The following is a 9,675-nucleotide window of genomic DNA, read 5'->3' on the forward strand; positions in this document are numbered from 1 at the left end:
ACGGTCAGGTATATCATTACACCGTCCTGCCGTTCGGCCTGTCCCTGGCACCCTGTACATTTACGAAGTGCATGGACGCGGCGCTCGCCCCCCTGAGAAGTCAGGGGCTGCGAATAATGAACTATCTGGATGATTGGCTGATATTGGCACAGTCAGAGACAGAACTGCTATCTCACAGAACAGTGCTTCTCAGTCATCTGGAAAGCTTGGGTCTCACGATCAACTGGACCAAGAGCTCATTACTGCCCAGCCAGTCAATTTCCTTTTAGGAATAGCACTGGACTCGGTGACCATGACGGCTCGTTTATCGACACAGCGCGCGCCGTGTTCGCCACCTAGCCGCATCTTTCCAGAAGGGCAGCTTTCTCCCTTTGAAAACATTTCAAAGGATGTTGGGCTGTATGGCATCAGCTGCAGCGGTGCTCCAGCTGGGCCTACTGCGTATGCGCCCGCTCCAACGCTGGTTGAATGCTCGCGTGTCCCGCCGGGTGTCTGGCGGCCAGAAAATCAGAGTGACTCAGGCCTGCATAGCAGCTCTGCAGCCCTGGTTAGTGGCCGACTGGTACCAGCAGGGAGTAATGATGGGAACCATCTCTTAACGTAAAGTCATCTCGTCAGACGCGTCCAACTCGGGTTGGGGCGCACTGTTCGAGGGCAGACCGGCCTTTGGCCAGTGGTCAGACCAGGAGAAGGGTTTTCACATAAACTGTCTGGAAATGATAGCGGTCGAGAACGCGCTGAAGTGCTTCCTCCCGTTCATACAGGACCGGCATGTTCTTGTCCGCTCGGACAACATGTCTGTGGTATCCTATGTAAACCGTCAGGGCGGTGTCAGATCCAGAAATCTCTGCAATCTGACGGAACGCCTCCTTATTTGGTCTCCGATGCACCTGCGCTCGCTGAGGGCGGCGCATGTGCCTGGCCATTTGAACGACGGCCCAGACAAACTGTCCAGGGACAACGTTCCCCCAGGGGAATGATCCCTGCACCCCAAACGGTCCAGAAACTGTGGCGCCTATTCGGCAGAGCGGAAGTCGACCTATTTGTGTCAAAAGACAACGTTCAATGCCACGACGGTCTGTTCGAAGGATGAGGATGCGCTGGCCCAGGTTTGGCCCAGCCTCCCGCTATAAGCTTTCCCTCCGGTCTATCTGTTGCCACAGGTGATCAGGAGAATCAGGGAAACGTGCCACTCGGTGCTCCTCATAGCCCCGCGTTGGGAGAATCAGATTTGGTTCCCGGAACTAGCAGGGCTGTCACATACAGCTCCGTGGCCGAATCCGGTGAGGGCAGATCTCCTCTCTCAGGCTCGCGGCACGATCTGGCATCCCAATCCAGAGCGCTGGTCTCTGCATTTATGGTTGATCAACGGGTACTCGTTGCCCTGCCAGAAGGAGTGATGAACACGATCACGCAGTCTAGAGCCCCTTCCACGAGAAGGCTCTACGCGTCTAAATGGTCGGTGTTCTCTGGATGGTGCACCGACAGAGATCTGGAACCGCGGACATGCGGGGTGGCGCATCTGCTCACCTTCCTACAAGAGCTGTTGGATAAGGGAAGTTCCCCATCCACGCTCAATGTATACGTGGCGGCCGTGGCAGCGTTCGCAGAATCGACGCACGGCCAGTCATTGGTAAGACACGAGTTGGCCATCCGCTTCCTTAGAAGAGCTAGAAGGATGAATCCGCCGCGCCCCCCGTCGGTTCCCATGTGGGATCTTTCATTGGTCCTCGAGGCCCTGAAAGCTTTTCCATTTGAACCACTAGACACCGTGGGGTTGAAATATCTATCACTGAAAACCGTCTTTCTGACTGCACTGTCGTCAGTAAAACGTGTAGGGGACCTGCATGTGCTGTCTGTCAGCGCGTCGTGTCTTGAGTTCGGACCGAATGACTCTAAAGTCATCCTCAGACCTAGACATGGCTATGTCCCTAAAGTGATGGGCACTCCATTCAGAGCGCAAGTTATTTCGTTGTCAGCTCTCCCGGCATCTGACAGCGAAGGTGATGTGAATCTCCTCTGCCCTGTCAGAGCGCTGAGGTTTTACATTACGCGCTCCGCCTCCTTCAGGCGTTCGGAACAGCTTTTTGTTTCGTTGGTGGGCGCACCCAGGGTCTCGCCTCCTCGAAACAGAGCCTGTCCAGATGGATAGTAGACGCTATAGCGGCCGCTTACGCGTCAAAAGGTCTGCAATGCCCTCTGGGCATCAGGACTCATTCCACGAGAGGCGTGGCCTCTTCGTGGGCATGGTCCAGTGGAATTTCTATCCATGACATATGTGTAGCGGCGGGCTGGAGCTCCCCGTCTACCTTTGTCAGGTTTTATAACCTAGATGTTCCTGCCTTGCAGGCTAAACTGTTGTCAGTCTGAAGGAGAGGTGTATTCTGCCCAGATCTCCTGCTCAGATCACTCTCACATGACTCAGCTCTCCTGGTTGAGCTGCACTAAGTAGGGTATGTGCCATGTGCCTATACAGACCGGCGCGCTGCTCTGTATTCCCTATGTGTGCTTATGTACAAGTGATGGCCCGCGTGGCTGGCCACCTTATTTTTTCCACTTATGGGGTTCCCCTGAAAGCTCGGGGTCTCATGTGGATGCTTGGCGCGCACGGCGTTGACAAAGTGTTCCCGTAGCGTAAGCTAAACTTACGCAATACGAGAGAACCTCTCGTAAGAGAACGATACTCGGTTACTAACGTAACCTCGGTTCTCTCTAGAGAGGGAACGAGTATTGCGTAACCGGCCGTGCTCGCGCCACGAGCGACTTCGCTTCAGTCGACGAAAACCAGGGAATTCAGCCTACAGCCCCTAGTGTTATACGCTAAGCCACGCCCATTCTGGCGGGCTGTGACGCTATGAAGGCGCGGGCGCCCTTCATTGGGCGTGACGTCACGCCGGGCTCACTGGTAGGCTGCAGCAGTTGCCCGCAGGGCAGCCAATGAGCACGCGAGATGGCCTGCTCTAGGTCTGCTAGCTGCTGCACTGCGTTGACAAGGAATACAAAATTAAGGATAATTTTTTGGCTTCAGTATCTCGAGAAGATGAATCTTTCCCGTAGCGTAAGCTAAACTTACGCAATACTCGTTCCCTCTCTAGAGAGAACCGAGGTTACGTTAGTAACCGAGTATCGTTTTTTCAGATCATCCGCGCTTCTTCAGCATGTGGAGAGAGCGCGCGCGCATGGTTGCCAGATACCATTGAAAAGACCGGGTAGAAAACGTGTTATTTAAGCAGAAAATTTTAACTGGGGATTAAATTATTGAAATATGGCAACCGTAAGCATGAACGCTCGCAAACACAGTCTGCAATGTGTTGTCTCCTCCTTTATTCGACAAAAACAAGTGGTTTTGGTAAAGTCTTGTTTTTGTTTTAACCGATGAGTCTCGTCTTTTTTCGTCAACGATATTGCATGTGTTGATAGTCACAGTTATCGTTTAATGACGTGGGTGTCGTCTCTCATCGTCTTGTCTTAGTCAGGGGAAAAAAGGTCGTTAACGAAAACTATGACGAAAAATGTTCGTTGACGACCTTTTTTCCCCTGACTAAGACAAGACGATGAGAGACGAAATTAACACTGCAATGACAAAACTTGCATGGAATCAATGAAAATACCATAACTGTGATTCCTCTCAAACCACTAATAGTCTATTGATGAGGTCTTCTATTGTTCACAACAAAGCACAAGTTAAATGTTTACACTCTGTTTTTTTAAAAAGACAACCAAACAAATGTCTTAATGACAGTCAACTGCAATGAAATGTACAGAACCAATTAGCTATATTTAGACATAATCCATAATATGTGGGAGTGAACTTTTTCCATTAATCATGCTTCAATTAAGACTTAGCCTGCAGCGGTATAACTAACTGTACCTCTTATTTTGGGTATGATAGCATAGTTACAGGAATAGCTATTGTGCCTCTGTTTGCCCACTCATGTCGTTTGTATGTGTGACTAAAAGACTTAGTCCTTAAAATGGATGGCATAATTAACTCCGTCAGAGGCAATGTTTAGCTGATTTAAATGACCAAATTAAAGACTTAATTCCCAAAGAAGGCCAAACGCCTGGACCAGTTTACGACAGAAGTCCTGGGAAAATGATACAATGTGCCTGATACTATCACAAAAGAGAATGTAAATCGCTAAGAAGGTGTGGGAAGGGGGGCGGCTTTCAAATCTCACTAAAAACTCAAAATCTCCCTGATATCGTTTAATAGATCCCCCTCTCCCTTCTAATAACAGGCTTAGAAAGACTTTACTAAGGAATATCTGAGCTGATCCCGTCCATCTCTTATAAGGCAAGGCGCTTCAACCAAATTACGCTCCCTCAGAAAACAATCAGCTGCCAGCAAGTGACTCGGGGTTACAGAGGCTTGCAGAGCAATATTACTGTCTCTCACTGGATTGCACTGACTCAGTTCTCGGTATAGCGGCAAATGGGGCCCTTCAGCAAACGCTTCCTCAAAATGTGTCCTGGGAACATTTTCAGGAAATGTGAAGTGCGTACTCTCAGGTCCCATTTTCAACTGTGTCATTCGCCTTTGTTTTAGGTCATTGTTTTAGGTCATTTTGATTTTCAAACACTTTTCTCTAAACAGGGTAAATCCAAAACAAATGTGTAGAGAAAATATCTGTTAGGTTTGCTTTTTTTTGTTCAGCCCCACCTTATATTCAGCTGTATTTGTTATCTTCCCTATAGCATCAGAAGATCTGAGATGACAACTTTGTCGTTTTTAACAACGAGGTTGGTTACTTTACAGAGAAAGAAAATACAAAGAGTGCAGATTTGCAAGAGGGTGGGGTGTTGTCTAACAACATGACCCCCTGTCACCCATCGCCCAGATGGAAGTTCCTGAACACTGTGTTTTTAATGACTGGGCCACTAAATTGGTTCTTAAGGCTATAGATTTAACCAAAGCTACCAGTGAAAGCATAAGCAGATAAACGACATACAAGGGATAAAGAAGGAAGAGCTTTATTGAATCATCTCACATTAAATCAGATAACTATTAAAAGTATATTCTGGGTTCAATGCGAGTTAAACTCAGAACTTGTGGCATAATGTTGATTACAAAAAAAAATATTTAAACTTGTCCTTCCTTTTCTTTTAAATGAGAGGTTTACACAACAATGATGCACTTACAATGGAAGTGAATGGGGCCAATCCATCAAAGTTAACATAATTAAAATGTTGAAATTGTACTAACCTCTTCTGTGTAAAGTTGTATCCTATTTTTAACAAAAATAAAATGACTAGAACAATTTTACAGCTTGAATAGTATGCATTGTTTTACAGAAGAATTAATAGAATCTTTTTTTTTTGTATATATAAAACTATAAGCTTCATATTTCTGTCCTCCAAAAATTTACCTCAATCACTCCCATTTTAAGTGCCTCTATGTAACCTTGAATTTTTTTTTTCTTTTTTACAAGAGGGACAAGTCAAGTTTCAGTGTAATGAACATTACGACATATTTGACCGTGGACCACAATATCAGTCACATGGGTCAAATCTGAATAAATAAGCTTTCCATTGATGTATGGTTTGTTAGGATAGGACCATATTTGGCCGAAATACAACTATTTGAAAATCTGGAATCTGAGGGTGCAAAAAAAAAACGGAGAATTGAGAAAATCGCCTTTAATTGCCTTTCCATTTATGTTTGCGGTTGTGCTGCATTCACTCACAAAAATAAATGGTTTATATATTTATGGTACGACATTTACAAAATATCTTCATGGAACATGATCTTTACTTAATATCCTAATGATTTTTGACATAAAAGAAAAATCAATCATTTTGACCCATACAATGTATTGTTGGCTATTGCCACAAATATACCCATGCTACTTGTGACTGGTTTTGTGATCCAGGGTCACATATGTAGTGTTGATTGAGCTTAGTTTGTATTGACCCCGGAATATTAATTTATTACATAAGGGAAAATCCACAGGTGTGCACAATTTATATGCATTGTTTGGAGGTAAAGAACCACTCAACTTGAAACATGAAATCGTAAGTTTGATTCATTCTTGGAACCTAAATGAGACTAATTGAACAAGTAAAAATACCGAACCTCTTTCAATCTGACATTTATGGTTGCTTCTATGAAAAACACTGATCAAAATTAAATCTGCTGACCATAAGGAATTCTGGGTGCAAAAAAAAGCAGAGACAGAGCTCAAAGTCCCCGGTGAACTGGAATTGCGTTTCTTTTCAGGCTTAGGAATGTCTCATTCAACCTCAGGTCAATTCACTTCCTTCTATTGAAACAGTAGCAACATCCCCATTTAAACCCCTAACCTTAAGCTTCCTGTTGACAGAATGGAAATCCCATGGATCCAACACAGCTGGCCAGTTGAGAATGTTTCTTTCTGCTCACGCTGAGATGATTAAACACAGGACACTTGACAAAAATGAGTATCTGTGTGAGTGTCTGCTTCAAGTCGAAATAGCATTAGCCCCTCAGCTAAGAGTTATGAAATAATACTACTACTTCACTTTACTACTAAAAAACTACTTCACAAGCCTAATTGTTTTTCATCATTGTCCCTGATTACCTGCCATGAACACCAAGGTGACCAAAATGTGCTTTCAATTGTGCCATCCCTGCCCTTTAACAGCATGTTTCAGCATGTATGTGTGTGTGTGTGTGTGTGTGTAATCGGTTAGCAAAGCCCAAATCTGTGCAGTGATTAAAAGTTCAGGGGTGCTGGTCCAAGCCTCTGCAGCTATGTTTCTGAAGGTTCAAACACAGGACATGAGCCGAAGATTAGTTTAGGCCTAGGAGGAAGCCGGGGCTGACGATACGGAAATTACTGCAGGGCTGGAGCTGCTTGATTAGGACTGAAGTGATGGGATTAGCAGACCTCTCCATTTTGAAAAGGTGTAGGAGGGGAGAATGACTTTGAAGCTGGCATTACTAATCATGGTGGGCGTGGTACTCTGTAAAACATACATGGGGTTGTGACATCAGAGATAAAAAATGAAACATGATGCATTCCACGTGACTAATTTCGGTAGCATGTCACCGATGTCGTGCTTAACAGCCCTTCCTATGTGAATCTCACACCCGAACGCAGTCAGAGGGGAACAGAAGCACTCAATCTTTCACCTCAGTTCTTATTTTTGGATTCTGATGTTACAAAGTACAATTAATATTTTGTGAAATACCATGTTGTATTTGAAATCATATTTGCAAAATCACACTAGAGGCTTCCTTTTCTGGCTTCCCGCAATCCCTCTACTGTGATTACCCACCCTGAATATGCTTCCCCCATTTGTTATTGAAAAAGGTATGAAGGGCAAGTAGGCCCATGATGAAACTCTCTGGCAATTTTGACTCTCTCAAGTCCTTAAACCTGAAGGGAATATTTTCCGGGAATTAATGAATTCAACATGTGAGTGCAAGGAAAGCGACATGAAAGTATCGCCCGGGTCTGTTTTCTCTTACAACTGCGGCTGCATTCTTATTTTGTAGCTCTCTGCTCCAGGTCGTCTCTTCACACATCTTAACATCAAAAATAATGCACTAACTGGCTGTTGGATACTGCATTGAGAGTGCTGGCTCTGTTAGTCTAGCTGCCTCTTTGAATGGGGTGATAAAATTAGCATTAATATGCTTCATGAAAAGTAAATTAGCAAGCGGCTTTGATATGTCTATGTATTTATTGCTTTGTTATTGCATTATGCAAAATGTTTGGAATCTCTGATACTGACAACTTATTACTACAATACGGATTCCATTGTTCCCCAAATACAAAGAAATCAAAAACCATTTTTAAACAAAAGCAAAAACATTTTTAACTTGAATGAGTTTTGATGCTATTGTGTTCTTCATACTGCATTATTTAGCTGAAGTCTAGCAAACAGCAGACATTCAATGCATATTCCTCAGGCACTTCTCATTAGCTTTTGAAGGGGTTCTTTGTTTCATTATTAAAACAAATTTTCACTGGTATGACCGTAACACAATTATTCTGAGACATGTTGCCAAAGCTAAAAATTACAGACTTTTATGCTTTCATTGCTTCTTTCCCATTGTGGCACTAAATCATTTGGACTCCTTATGAAAGTCTGATTTCTTTAAATCAGGTCCATTTTCAGTAAGACTTAAGTGGAAGGAGGGCGATTCAAGCACATGCCTTACCATGCCAAACCATGCCCCAGGGTGAATTTAGGATCACGTTAAGTGAACATTAATGTCTCGTTAAGATCAGTCCTTACGCCTCAAACATGCTGTACATGAGCTTTCTCGGAGTGCCTCGATGTGCTTGACTGCTCACCCAGGGCAAATGAGAGATGACAAGAATCCTGCTATTTTTAAAGCACACACTTCACAAGGCATTCACTGTCTCATGCAGTCTGGTGGGTGATGGTGCAAAGAATGTCTGCTGGACAGCGGCAGGGTTAAACACCACAGCCGTGCCTGTAGGAGGCATAAGGAAAGGTCTCAGATATGACAATGAGGAACATAAAGTTCATCTTACCTTCTTGAATGAGAAATCCACAGCTGAGAAGCTTTAAGTGAGATTCTTCTACATTTAAATAGATATTTAATTATTTATATATAAATATATATTTTATATATTTCAGATAACCTCGGATAACCTCTAAGGTTATTGCTAAAACACTTGAATTAGTCATGTTCAACCGACTCTCACATGTAACAACCTCCTGGACAACAACCAGGTTTCAAAAGTGGCTACTCATCTGAGACTGCCGTGCTCTGTTATCTCTGAGACTGGCAAGAGCAGCTTCTAAATCATCAGTACTCATCTTGCTGGATCTGTCTGCTACTTTTGACACAGTTAACCACCAGATCCTCCTCTCAACCCTCATGACGAAGGGCATCTCAGGATCTTACCTCCTTCAGGGTGTCGTGGAGGGGTGAGGTGTCTAAGTTGCAATATCTAGCTACTGGGGTGCCTCAGAGCTCAGTGCTTGGACCACTTCTCTTCTACGTGTCATCACTAGTATCTGTCATTCAGAAACATAATTTTTCCTATCACTGCAATGCTGATAACACACAGCTCTAACTCTCATTCCAGCCAGATGATCTGATAGTAGCTGTTCGTGACTCAACTCAACCTTGCAAAGACAGAACTGCTTATGGTCTCAGCCAACCTAAAGCTTCATCACAACTTGCATTCAGTATGCTTATTCAACCATAACTCCCTCCAGGACACCAACGAACCTTGGAGTTGTGATTGATGATCAGTTGAACTTAAAAGAACACATTGCTAGAATTGCCTGGTCCTGCAAATTTGCCTTATACAACATTAGGAAGATCAGGCCCTTTGTAAGTCACTTTGGATAAAAGTATCTGCCAAATAATTAAATTTAGGCTATGTTTACACGGAAACGATCTGAAGAGAAAACGCAAAAGTGGCGTTGCGTTATCACTTTTTATTCTGCGTTTAGACGAGCGTTATGGGGGGGAAATTCGTGTGCATATGGTGACGCAAAAGTGTGTGAAATTCGATGTAGTATGCACTTCAGGTCGGCTAGGTGGCAATGTGAAGCACTGCCACACAACAACCAATATCTGAGAATATTTTGTACAACTGCTGAAAAGACTCTTGTACGTTTATCAGAGCTGCTAGGCTCTAGGCTCTCCGACGTATGGAAATAATCCACCATGTTGGTTGTTTTTTTCCTGTACTGGCGCATGCC

The sequence above is a fragment of the Siphateles boraxobius genome, unplaced genomic scaffold, assembly GCF_051911475.1.
Source record: "Siphateles boraxobius isolate OS27281-9 unplaced genomic scaffold, OSU_SipBor_1 130, whole genome shotgun sequence".
NCBI lineage: Eukaryota > Metazoa > Chordata > Actinopteri > Cypriniformes > Leuciscidae > Siphateles > Siphateles boraxobius.